This window comes from Cryptomeria japonica, chromosome 11, assembly GCF_030272615.1.
Source record: "Cryptomeria japonica chromosome 11, Sugi_1.0, whole genome shotgun sequence".
NCBI lineage: Eukaryota > Viridiplantae > Streptophyta > Pinopsida > Cupressales > Cupressaceae > Cryptomeria > Cryptomeria japonica.
Window position 1 is genome coordinate 42,694,042 of NC_081415.1, and position 14,895 is coordinate 42,708,936.

Sequence of the window (14,895 nt, forward strand, 5' to 3'; positions counted from 1 at the left end):
TTATATTAAACTTCTAGATCTTCTCTCTCAGCTTCTCAATGCACTCATTTGCCAACTAGATATTTTCTTTCAAATCTTTGTTTTAATTTTCTATTGTCTCAAGATCTTCAAGAGTATTTCTAAGATCTTTTCTTAAATCCATAAGTTCAACTTTCTAAATCTCCTTCGAGTGGTTAAACTCTACCAAAGGACATAACTCTGATACAAATTATTAAATATCTGGAATAATGAGAGGGGAAGGGTGAATCCATATTCCCTTGAACTTATTAAAACTTGTAAATAATCAATCACATAACATAATTTAAATGCGATAAAGGGAATTAACATAAAACACATAACACCAAATTTGTACAAGGAAACCCAATATTGGTAAAATAATGGAGAGATTAATCTCTAAGGTATAATGCAATATGTAACTAGTTACATAGTACAAGGTTTTGGCTCATTGCCAGTGAGAGCTCACTTCTCAGAGGGCTCAATTCCCAAATACAAAAAGGCTCACTGCTAGATGATAGGATACAAAATTGAACTGTTAGAGTTGTATCTGACATATGCATGAATTAGAGTTTCATAGAAGTACACAAATTGCCTTATACATCCACTATATATACACTGCATAACAATATTCACAGTCATGAAACTTTTGCATATACACAATGTACACAATATTGTTTTTCAACAACCATGCCTCTAACTAGCAAAACTAATGGCTATAAGGATTCAGATTTACTCTCTTGTTTCTTTTCTTTCTCTAGATGTTACTTATTGCTTTAGCTTCTTGCTTTCTTCTGATTTGCATTTCATCATTTTTTGCAAATACTCCTTGGTCTACTCATTGTCTTCATTTTTTACTTTCATATCAGAAATAGTGATGTTTTCATTCTTAAGGTCATCATTGACTTCTTTATGACTTATATTAAACTTCTAGATCTTCTCTCTCAGCTTCTCAATGCACTCATTTGCCAACTAGATATTTTCTTTCAAATCTTTGTTTTAATTTTCTATTGTCTCAAGATCTTCAAGAGTATTTCTAAGATCTTTTCTTAAATCCATAAGTTCAACTTTCTAAATCTCCTTCGAGTGGTTAAACTCTACCAAAGGACATAACTCTGATACAAATTATTAAATATCTAGAATAATGAGAGGGGAAGGGTGAATCCGTATTCCCTTGAACTTATTAAAACTTGTAAATAATCAATCACATAACATAATTTAAATGCGATAAAGGGAATTAACATAAAACACATAACACCAAATTTGTACAAGGAAACCCAATATTGGTAAAACAATGGAGAGAGTAATCTCTAAGGTATAATGCAATATGTAACTAGTTACATAGTACAAGGTTTTGTCTCATTGCCAGTGAGAGCTCGCTTCTCAGAGGGCTCAATTCCCAAATACAAAAAGGCTCACTGCTAGATGATAGGATACAAAATTGAACTATTAGATTTGTATCTGACATATGCATGAATTAGAGTTTCATAGAAGTACACAAATTGCCTTATACATCCACTATATATACACTGCATAACAATATTCACAGTCATGAAACTTTTGCATATACACAATGTACACAATATTGTTTTTCAACAACCATGCCTCTAACTAGCAAAACTAATGGCTATAAGTATCCACATGAAATATTTTGTTCGTTCGACTCAACCAAAAAGGGGTGAGACTGACATGTGCACATGCAACAACAAAAACATCTTATAAAATGTCGACTTTCAACTTGATCCAAAAGAACTTTGTAAAACATGCCTCCAATTGTGATGTGAAGAAAAGTGAATGATGGATATCTCAAGAGGAAAGCTTTTCTTCCCTCTAAGGACAGAAGAAAGTTTCACTATGGATTTCCCTTCAAACACTTTATCCACATTAAATTAAAAGACAAGAGAAATTCACTAGATCCAATCTCTTAGGGAAGAGATTGAATACTAAATGAATTGATAATTGTGTTAAAATGACAAGCTAACACCTCTTTTAGAATGGAAAATGGTTAAACTATGTGTTGTGAGACTAAGTGTAAAAGTAGCAAAGAATTGATTATAACTTGAAATAGAAGTGTGAGATGAAGTTGTGCACCTAGATCTAGCTATAATATGTCAAGTCAAAGCTACCCCACAAATTTGAGGAAAACTTGTTAGGACTGTTTTGAAAGTGCACATGGTCCTCCGAAAAATCTGTGAAACAAAAAGGGTTTTTCTGCCTCTGCAAAGGGAGTCCGAGTCTGCAAACATGACTACACACCTGCAACCTAAACACATATGAAAGAGGAAAAGGGGTTGGGATTGGGGGTTTGCCTTTAGGTCAAACCCCAGTTTTAGAATTAACCAAATGATGAAAGAAAGTACTTGCAAGTAAATGTAAATGAAAGAATGAAATGTAACTCACCTCAAGGGAGGTTGTAGATAGAATTTATTTTGTGAAATTGAATGTTGAAAGGGATCTCCTCTTCAATGGTCGAATCCTTTACTTGAATGCAACACCTAGCCTTGAAGGGAAACTTGAGAATGCTCAATGCTGGAAAGGAATGGTTGAATGGTTGAATTCTCTTGAATGCTTGATTTCTTGAACTAATGCCCACTCTTTGCTTCTCCAACTTATGTAAATGGGAGGGAAAATGCGACTTATATATTCATCAATTAGCATTAATTTACTGGTTTTTTTGTCATAGGTTGACACAGGGAAATTTTTCCCACTTTATGCCAAATCCAACACAAAGATAGGACAAAGGAAGCCCTGAAATAGGACAAGGATAGGGGCGCCACACCCCTATCCTACCCTTGTATTAGGATAGGAAGCAAGTTTAAGTAGTGCGAAGGGTAGAAAAGGTATAGTTTCTAAGGATAAGCAAGTCTTGAGTCTCCGATTAGGCTTGGGGATTCAAATCGCCAATGTGAAGACCCTAATGAGGTCGCAAATTGCTGGGGTCACAATTTTATGACACTACATTTAGCCCCCTCTTTAGCGAGAGTATAAGTGTATGCCAATACTGCCTGTAAAGTACAGGGAAACAAAATTGAAGGACTTCTACCATGTCAAGGAGGAAAGATGCACCAAGGCCCCAGTGGATTAAGGATCTTACAAGATCGATTGACAAATTAAAAGGGATGATCAAGAAGGGATAACCATTACTACAAGTAGAAAGATTCCCCTCAATACGAGTCACGAAAAAGATACCAAAATTATAAAGCAAATCTGAGTTCATTAAATAACTCTAACTATCAAGAAGGAAAATATGAGTGGACTGTATGCACCCATGTTAAAGGGATCATGCACGCCTTAACAAGAGCAATTGCTTTAAGGTAGGATACACTCAAGAGAGAGAGAAGAAAGGGAGCATGTTATCACAAGGATTTAGCCCCCATTTGAGTTATAAACCCAAGGATAATGAACACAAAAAACAAGGTAGTTTCGCTTTCCTCAGGGTCAATATGTTGTATGATAACTCATGTATATGTATATGTGCATATAATAATCATGATTCCCCAAAGAAAGGACACTACCTTGAAAGAAAGGGAATAGAGGATGTCTTTCTGAGTAAACATGAAAGAGAAAAGAGAAAATCTCAATGCTTTGCATCATCCTCAAGTAGACATTAAGGAAAAAATAGAAGAATAGGGGTACACAAAGAAGAATAGTCACAAAGAGCAAGAGAAGAGAGAAGGAGAAGATCTACAGTGCTAATATTGCTAATCTAGCATAACATCCACCTCCCGATCTTGTTGATTGCTATTTTACAAAGGCGAGCAACATGCCAGAGGAGTGACATCAAGCACAATAGATGGAGCTAACACAAGATCCAAACAAGGATTATGCTCATAGGCTAAGTCAATTTGTTCAATTCTAGGAGATAGGATTAGGGGTTTTAAAAATTCAATTGATAAATGCTTGTGCACATCAACATATTCATAGTCACTATTAGAAGCATTAGGAGTTGTATTGCCATCATGAATAACATTTTCACTAATTTATTCATCTAGTATTATAGACAGAGGACTGTGAACATGAATAGGAGTAAAACCATCACATGTTTTTTTTAATTTATGATTTGGAGATGTAGGTTCAACATCTTGCTTAGGAGAAAAGGGAATCATGTCAACTGTTGGAGTCTTGAGAGATTGAATAGTTTGAGGAACAACATCACAAGCTCGAGCATGATGCCTTTGTCGATGGTCTCTTGCACAACAATTTTTTTGAGTCTTAGAGGAAGACTGAGAAGAAGGAGGAACATTTTTTGAAATAAGGAACAATCTCCTCTTTGATAGTTGGAGGTTTAGGTTGAGGTCTTTTAGGTTGGACAAGAGGAGAGGCAGTTCTCTTTTCTCTATAAGAGCAATGAGGTGGAAGTGCACCATATAAAGGAGGAATATTAGGTGTAGGAAGTAGACCAGGTCCATCATGGGGAGGTGGTACAGGTCTAACCTTAGAAGAAATATTGTTGTTCTTCTTAAGAGAAGGCATAGTCACATCCATAGGAATAGGTTGAGGACCTTCCTTAGGAGAAATATTTGTCCTATCCATTAGGGAAAGGATTTCATCTTTAAGAAGGATGGGGCTATCAATTGTTGGGCATCTAGGTTGACTTAACGATAAGATCATATCTTTCTTCCATTTTTAATAAGATTGGAAAAGAGCATCGCTCCTTTGTGGAAGACATTGAAATTGCTTATGACAAAAGAAATAAATAGGAACACTTGGGCTTCTTTTGGATGGTCAAAATAGGTTGTGGTTAATAGTTATAATTTCTCTGTGGTGGGGAAATTTCAAAAACTTATGAATTGGAGAATCAATTGCCTTCATGGGAGATAGCCAAGGGTAGCCCAACTTCACACATAATTTCTTGGAAGAAGGAATGATAACAAAGTTGACATCCATAGATTTAGTGTGAACTTCAACAGAAAGGGTGATAGAACTAATGGTATGACAAGAGAATTCAACAAATAACTTTACAACCATATTAGTGTCATCATAGATCAGTTTATGCAATCATAAAGTGAAAAGATACTCCTCAGTGATGACATTAACCATGCAAGAGGGATCAAAAAAAGCACCATGGCAAGGTATGTCCTTAACCTTCGCATCTATTTATAAAGGGCCATCGGGTGCTTTAATGGTCTCACTAGGATCAAATGTAATACAAGGGTCCTTAGGTGTCTCTTGTTTCTCTACCATGTTCACTAAATTTGGAGTTGTGGTAGTAAGATAAGAAGGAGAGAAAGAGGTATGTTTAGTCTCAATCATGTTAGAGGTATGAGAAGGAGGTATAAAAATATTAAGATTTTGATTAGGAGGAGCTATTGATTTGTTTCCCTTATCATTCAAAACTGCCACATATATAGTATTATTATCACATATATAGTATTATTATCAATCAAATCTTGAATCTTACTTTTCAATGCAAAAAATTTCTTAGTATCATGACCAGGTTGATGATGAAATTGACAAAAGGAATTGCTATCAAAATAAGGGGACGCAAGCTTAGATGGGTCAATTGGTTTGATAGGAGGAAGTTTGATAATATTTCTTTGTAACAACAGAGACATAATACTATGTAAAGGTTCATTCAAAGGAGTAAATTGTCTTTCTCTTTTAAAGAATTTAGAAATAGGAGGCATGCCTATTGTAGCATTCACATTGTTTTTGTTGATTGTATCATTGAACTTGATGAAGTTTTTTGTTGGTTTGAACTTTGTAAATGGTTGTTGAACACTCCCCCCCTATCACTTAGAGCCATAGGAGTTGATTTCTCCATTTGACTCACAACAAGTTGATAATTATGGAGTGTTGCACACAACTACAAAAATGAAGTAAACTCAGACAAAAGAATCTTTTTCCTGATATATTTTTGTAAATTAGAAATTAAAATTCTTTGAATATCATTATCAGGTACAAGAAAAGAAATTTGAGCACACAAATTCTTATATCTACCAATGATATCAATCACTTTTTCTTTAACACCTTGTTTATAATGTATTAAATCAGTCAAAGTGATTGTAGGACCAATGCTATTTTGAAATTATTGAATGAAATAATTTTCTAATGGTTGAAAAGAAGTGATATAATAAGAAGGAAAAGAGCAATACCATTGTAAATCCTTATCTCTTTGTGTTCTTGTAAACAATTTTGCATGCAATCTTTGATCATAAGCAAAATCGATACACAAGGTTTGAAAAGTTTTGACATGCGTAAGAGGATCGCCTTTTCCACTATAGAGTTCTAATTCAGGGACCTCAACATTCTTATATTGGATGACTTTAACAATATCAAGAGAAAGTGGGCTCGCAACATCAAATGTCGGCACACAAAACTTGGATTGACTCATGGAAGCAATTTGTTGTTGTAAGGAAGAAACAGTTTGAGCAAGATTGTTAATGGTTGCTTCGGTAGAAGAATTGATGTTAGACATGGTTTATTAAAAATGTGGTGTGATGTTATTGAAGGAAGGCATGGAATAAGAATAAGGGGGTGGGACATTATGGTAAGTATAGGTGATGATTGAGTAGGAAATGGGACACTCAAAGGAGGAATAAAATTGTTTAATCAATTGCCCCCTTGTGTCATATTGATTGGTTGAAGGATAATAGGAATACTTGTAGAAGACATAGGTAAATATGGAGGATTAAATGAAGAAGAGGGATTTTCCCCATGACTAATGGTTGTAGGAATGACATTTTGAGTTTCCATGATGTTTGAAGTAAATTTAGGAACACTAGTCATAGGAGTAGTAAAAAATAGAATGATTGATTTTATTTGAAGGTTGTGAATAACCTAAGTTCTCAGCACAAATCTTTAGAGGCATGATATTAGAATCAACAATATGATTAATTTGACGCAATATATCAATTCCATTCTTATCACTTTGAATCATGTCTTTAAGGCCTTCAATTAATGGAAGAGCTTCACTATTAGGGTACTCTTTGGACATCCATTGTTGAAAGTTATCAAATTGATTGTCTAGTTTTTAAAGTTGATCTATGGAAAGTCTAGTCCAAGATTCTTCATGTTCATCATGGGATTCATCAAGTGGATAGATAGTGACGTGATTAGGATGGGAATAATTAGCATTATCTGCATTAAAGAAGTCGCCCAAATTATGCTCAATCTCCTCGGTAATTAAACCTTGGGAAGCCTTAATTCTAATGATTCGTCTAATGGGGATAGCATAGATAGGGCTAATATTGGTGAAACTCATGCACTAGAGGGAAAATTTGAAATTTGAAATTTAAAATTATAGGAACAAAGTGCACAAAAAATTGAATAATGCAAAATTTGGGAAAATAATGATTAAACAATTTGAACTTTGTTGAAAGAAGAAAATGACACAATTTAATAATTTTATGATAAATGAAAGGAAATTAGAATTTAAAATCAAGGCCAATGGGATACTACTTAATTTTAAAATTGACAAAATCAGAATTTTTAAAATAAGGGCAGATTATAATTAACTACCCAATTTTTTAAATTTTTCTTGAAATTTGAAATGTTGAATTTTGAAGGTATTTTTTTATTTTAGAGTGATAAAAAATTGACAAAATCAGACAATTTTCTGGATTTAAGCTATTAAATATGGTCATAACAGTCTCCAAGCTTCTGTGCTCGGTAATCACTATGTAGCATCCATGTGCATACACTTTCCCGCATACATTGTTTATCAACAGTTCCTTATTTATAAACAATTTGCCAACCGCTTAATCTCCTTGATCACATTTCTCATGATCAATCATAGCCATCAAATCTTCAAAATTGACCAGGTTCAATGTATCCTTCGATCTAAAAACATTTTACCCCACCTTGGAACTTGCATACATTTCTTGGAACTTGTGCTAGGGTATTGCGGTTCAATCTGAGCTGTAGATCTTCCTATCAATTTTCCTTTGCCATAGATTCTTTAACAAACTTCATGCATGACATACCAATCATTTAATCAGTTCCAGCTCATCAGCTTCCTTCATTAAATAATGCTTATATTCATTCAATGCATTTTGTTATTACTCGGTTGCAACTCGATAAATACTAAACTTCACTCAATAGACATTGCGCCTTCATTAACCGATAGCGATAACCTTAGGGTTTACCGACTAGGTTCCTTAGGGTTTACTGACTAGGTTCCTTACTCGGTAACATAGTATAGTATTAACCTTACAATCAACAACATATGTAGGATATCAAAATAATCTAAACATCATGATCTCATCATTGTCTAACTTGGTAATAGTTGCCCATTGAATAACTTATTCCTCCCCTTATTCGTCACATTCTTTCTGTCTCTTTTACCGACATCTTTATACTCACCAAATTATGCTTCTTAAGATATGGCAACATCATACTGAATTAGAAAATCAATTTCTTGACATCAATGACAAAATAATAAAACTAAGACAGTAAACATCCTTAATTAGTTATATCCATAATCATCAACAACCTTCTCAATATCCTTATAGAAATGCCAACAATCTCCCTTTCTTTGTTATAATTTCAACAATCTCCCCCTTTGGGATTGATGGCAAAACCAATTGATTTGACCTAATTGATTCGGATTTAGATTGCTGAAATGTTGAAATGCTCTCCCCCTATCATTAGTCTTCTCCCCCATACGTTATTCTTCTCCCCCTTTGACAACAATGCCCAAAAGTAAAGAATTAAAACATAATTTCTTCTGCTAAGAAGTGAATTCCCTGTTGTTATGTGTCAACTTAGTCTCAGTCAAAGCATTATGTCTTCAATTCCTGTTCCCTGTATTTGTTTCCTGCACACCTTTAGAAAACCTCCTAAAGTGTGTAAATCAACGTCAACTCTGAAAAGATATTCAATAGAGTCATTGAATTGATGCTTTCACCGAACTCGGTCAGTGAATGGAAGATAGGGGTAGGACCGCTAACTATTTTCTGAGATACTCAAAAGTGTCCCTTGGCACTAGCTTGGTGAAAATATCCGCTATTTGTTCCTTTGTGCTAACATACTCCAACACCACTTTCTTCTCTTGAACTTCTTCTCTAAGATAATGATATTTGATAGAGATGTGCTTTGTCTTAGAGTGCATAACATGATTCTTTGAAATGTTAATGGTACTAGTATTGTCACAAAATATAGTTACTGGCTTGGTAACTTTCTCATTTATACCTTCCAACAGTTGTTTGATCCATGCTATATTAGTACAATTCAATGCTACAGCAACATATTCAACTTTTGTTGTGGACTGTGAAACACATCCTTGTTTCTTGCTAAGCCAACTCACTAATCTTTCTCCTAAAAAGAAAGCTCCTCCACTCATGCTTTTCCTGTCATCAATGTTTCCTGCCCAATCAGCATCAGTATAAACTTTTAAATGAAAAATATTTCCTTTCTGATATACTAAGCCATATTCTTCAATGCCTTTCAGGTATCTGAAAATTCTCTTTATTGCTGTCATGTTTGTTTCCTTGGGATCTGCAGAGAATCTTGCAACTATACCTACTCCATGTGCTATATCTGGCCTGTTGTGAACAACATATTGTAGCTTTCCAATCATGGATCGGTAAAGTGTCTCATCAACAGATGCAGATTCATCATTCTTTGATAGTTTACAGTTGGTAGTCAGAGGAGTACTTACTAGTTTTGAATCTTCCATTCCAAATTTCTTCAAGATTTCCTTTATGTACTTGGATTGAGTAATGAAAATCTCATTTTTCATTTACAGTATTTGTAAACCTATAAAATACTTTATCTCACCGATTAATGATATCTCAAATTCTTTGCTCATTTAATTTCCAAAGTTCTTGCATAGAGAGTCATTTCCACAAAAGATAATATCATCAACAAATATGGTTGAGATCATTATTCCATTTTCATCCTTCTTCATGTACATATTGCTATTTTCACTTGTCCTTATAAAACCAATCTTGATTAAATAAGAGTGCAATCTTTCATACCATGCTCTACGTGCTTGTTTCAGACCATATAAAGCTTTGTTCAATTTACATACCTGATCTTTATTCTTGTCTTCAACAAATCCTTCAGGTTGTTCAATAAAAACTTCTTCTAATATACCATTCAGAAATGCAGATTTGACATCCATTTGATATATCTTGAAATTTTTGTAAGCGACATATGCCAACAATGTTCTTACTCCCTCAAGTCTAGCCACAGGTGCAAAAGTCTCACCATAATCTATTCCTTCTTCCTGAGCATAACCTTTGCAAACTAGTCTTGCTTTGTTGGGAATGACCTCACCTTTTTCATTTATCTTGTTTCTGAAAATCCACTTAGCATCGATTACATTTTTGTCCTTCGGTCTTGGGATTAGTTCCCATGTGTCATTCTTCTTGATTTGATAAATCTCTTATGTCATAGCATTTACCCAATCTTCACTATTAAATGCCTCTTTTACTATTCTTGGTTCAAATTTAGATATCAGACATGTGTTCTATCTCAGTTTGTTCCTTGTCATCACTGGATCATCCTTATGTCCAATAATCTGACTTGATGCATGATGTCTTCTGACATATTTGGCTAATATAGGCTCAGTAGGTTCTGTATGATCTTCTTCATCACTCGATAACTGGACATTATCTTCATTTTCTTCAGCAACTTTCTCAATAGGACTTCTCAGTTGAACATAAACAAATTCTTCATAATTTTCTAGTTCTTTGGAATTTCCTTCACCATTTCTTTCTACAAATTCATTAATTTTCACATTTGCACTTTCTACTATTTTGTTAGATGATTTGATCAGACATTTAAATGCTTTGCTTCTAGAGGAATAACCTAGAAATGTTCCTTCTTCACTTTTCTAATCAAACTTTCCATTTCTATCATCTTTGTGTACATAACATCTACTTCCAAAGATTTTGAAATAACTTACATTAGGTTTCTTGTCATACCAGATTTCATAAGGTTTTTTCAAAGTTCCTTTCTTCAGTTGTACTCGGTTCAGGGTGTAAACTATTGTGCTTTTTGCTTCTCTCCAAAATATTTGTGGAACTTTCTTTTCAATCATTAGGGTTCTAGCACAATCCACAATACATTTGTTTCTTCTTCAACTATTCCATTTTGTTGTTGAGTTCTCAGTGCAGAGACTTGTCTTTTAATACCACGATCATTTCTAAATAACTTGAACTCATCAGATGTGAACTCTCCTCCTCTGTCTGATCTAAGACATTTCAGTTGTCTTCTTGATTCATTTTCAACTCTTGACTTTTACCATTTAAACATTTGAAAAGCTTCTGATTTTTCTTTTAAAAACATTACTAACATCATCCTTGAATAATCATCCACAAATAATATGAAATATTTATCACCATAATAACTTTGAACTTTCATAGGACCACAAAGATTAGTGTGCACAAGATCTAAAATTCCCTTAGAAGTGTAGGACTTACTTGTAAAGCTTGATCTTGTCATCTTACCCATCTAGCATCCTCGACACATAGCATTCTCAGGTTTTTCAAGACTCAGTAGACCTCTTACTCAGTGCTTCTTGCTTATTGTAGCGTCGTAAATTGTACGCACTTGCTAAAGCAGTATAATTTCACACCTAGTTTAGCACCCGCCTTGGAGCAGTTTGCATTTTGCATTGCATTTCCCCTTTAGCACTTAATTAATCAAATTAATTAGGTCTACGGTCCTATTTCATCGTCCTCCACATCATAAAGGTGGGCCCTTTCATTAAAGTGTGCCCCTTCTCATTTTATTCCTCCAATACATCATCTAATCAAAAACCCTAATTAGGCCCTATTCTGAGCTTGGGGGCTTGATTTCGGGGGTCAAAACATCTCGAAATCACCTGTAACTTCGGGATTCTCTCTAAAATCATTATATCTGACGGCCCTGCAAATTTGGTGAAAAGTTGCCAGGACCATGGCGCCCGGAGTGCACACGGTCCCGGACATTTTTCCTGAAATTTTAGGAGTGCGATCCAATCATAAAATAAAGCTTAACCCCAAGAAATTGGCGGGATATTCAATCTCTAGGTCGGCCAAAAGTTGGAATTAAGACCTAGGGTTTCATACATAAGAGCTCTCTTTCTTCATTGGAAAGGATCCAATTTTTATTTTCAGGAACCTCATATGTAGCAAAAGAGCAGATCTTTGAAGACTTCAGCAACTCTCAACATTCATCCTCCAAGCATTCATCAAATCCATTCATTCACTTAGGGCTTTGAAGGCATTGAAGAGCAATAAGGGATCACTGACTGAAGATTGGCTTGTACCCCTCCCTTGGGGTTGGGTATGATTTCATGTTGTTTTCATGTCTTTGCATAAGCCTCATTATGTCACTTACATTCATGCTTTAGATCATTGGCATCTTGATTTGGAGCATTTACATTATCATTTACAAGCAATTAGGGTTTACTTTCTAGGTTGCTCTAGTTTGCTTACTTGCATTTTAGATCTTGCACACACACAAGGTTTGCACACACATTACTTTTACAATACAACTTGGCTATTGGTGGAGGTGGAAATCGCCGAAGTGGGGGTTTGACTAAGGCAAAACCCAATATAGCTACCCAAACACCTTTTTCAGATATAAGTGGAGATTTCGGGATTTAGACAACGCCGCAAGTTGCAGATCCGAAAGAAGCAAATGGAGACAAAACCATACACCAAGTTTCAGAGCAGAAGACCAGGACAGGGGCGCTAGGTGCCCTAGTCCCTGGGATAGGGGCGCTGGGCGTCCTGGTCCTCCTGACAGACAACAATTTTTAGCATTTCTGATAGTTTTCCAGGTTGCAAACTAGCAGTTTCAGGTGCAGTTTCAGGTGCAGAATCAGGACAGTGGTGCCCACGCCCCCGTCCTGAACATTTTCACTCAGATTTTGTCTCCAGGTACGCATCTGCATTCTTGTCTTGTCCTTATGTTTGCAGCTTTCCATTGTTTAAGTTCAATTCTGCAATCTTGTTATTAGTTCATACTTGCATTTTAGGGTTAGGAATTGAACTTGCATAATCTTACCTTTCAATTACAACAAAGGAATAGAAACCCTAATAGGTAGCCTGTGGCTCTCTCTTTCACCAAAAAGAATCAGCCAATTGTGCAATACCTCTAGGCTCTTTCGTATTCCGTAATGTGTGACAAAAGGTAGGATTAGGACATGTTAGCCTAGTCTCGCTTTTTCCCCCACACATTTTGGTGAACCTGACGTGAAACAAATTATTTCTTTCTCTTGCATTGCATTTGTTAGATCTAGATCTAGATTTAGTGTTTTTCATTTAAGTTCCATTTTCAAAAAAAAAAAAAAATCGAAGAAAAAGGAAAAAGAAAAAAAAGAGAGTGTGTTTCTTTGTTTCTTTGCATTGTGTGTCTAAGTTTTATGCAACTTTTATTTCAAAATGTCAGATTTTTATTTGCAAGATGTTCATATTTATGATGATGTATGCAATTATGCCGATTATGAGTATAGCCAAGATGAATTAGATGAAGCTTTAGATGAGTTTTTGAATCCTAAAGAGGCCAAACCTTCATTTTACCAAAAACTCATAAACCTTGTTACTATGCCATTTCGTTGTGATGAGAAAGATAAGTTGAATGATTCCTCTCAAGGGTACATTCCTCTCAACTCTTCCACTGAATCTAGTAACATGGATTTTTTCAATAATCCCCTCTATGAGGAGATGTCTCCTTTTGAATCAAAAGATAAACCTTTTAATAGATATGATCATGCTTTGTTGGATGATGCTCTTGATGACTTTGTTGCTTTATCGAAATCTCTAAACAAGAACAAAACTTCTAAATTAGTTAACATGATAAACCTGAATGAGCATAATAAGCTCTCTTTGAAGTCCAAGGTTCTTTTCCTTCTACCACCTTTCAAGTTCCTAAATCACCTCTCCTTACTATCCAAGGGGGGTATGATTCCTTTCTTACTCCAAATAAACCTATCATCACTGTGCAAGGAAGAAAACCTATAAGTCCTTATAATTATGCCAAGCAATTAACTAGAGAGAGTTATCATGCGGTTGCCCATACTTATCATACTAGAAATAATAGGCAGCCTAATCCTCCTCCGGTTACTCTAGTTTCTCTTCCTAATCCTCAACCAATTCTTCCGCAAGCTCCGCGTATTTCACAAGTTCTTAGTAAGGAATATGATCTCATAGAACAACTTAAAGCTACCCCTGCTAAGATATCCCTTTTGGATTTGATTCAAACTTCTTCTGCTCATCACAGAATGTTACAAGATGCTTTGAAAGATTTGAATGTTCCACCACCGAATACATCTAGTAATATAGTGTCTTTGGTTAACTCTGTGATGAATCCTAAAGCTCATATTGTGTTTACTCAAGATGAGTTGCCCACTAGTGAAATTCAACATCAATATGATCCCTTGATGATTGTGGTTATCATAAATGATACTACTATAAGACGAACACTAGTAGATAATGGCTCTGGTCTTAATGTGTGTAGCATTAATCTTTTGCATAAGATGAATGTGGATACATCCCTAATTGAGCCTGACTCTCGTCCTATTTGAGGCTTTGATAATGTGGCTAAAACTTCATTAGGTACTATCACCTTACCCGTCACAGTGGGGCATGTTACTTTGCCTACTCCTATCCATGTTATGTTGGGAAATCTAACATACAACTTTCTATTAGGGAGACCTTGGATTCATAGTATGCAAGCGGTCCCCTCTACATTGCATAGACAAGTTAAATTTATTTATAATAATAAGACATATACCTTGATAGGTGATACTAATTTCCAAGCTTGTTTACAAACATCTACTTCCAAAGGGGGTTCTTCTAAGCCTTCCTCGTCTAGCGATGACTCTTTAAACAAGATGCCTATCGATGAATCCTCGCTCTCTGATGATCGAAATTCTTTGGATGAGTCTGGAGCTCCTGAAGAAGATTCTTCTTGACTTGAATCTACACATAAGAAGGATTTTGATCCTAAGAAGACTCTCGCAGA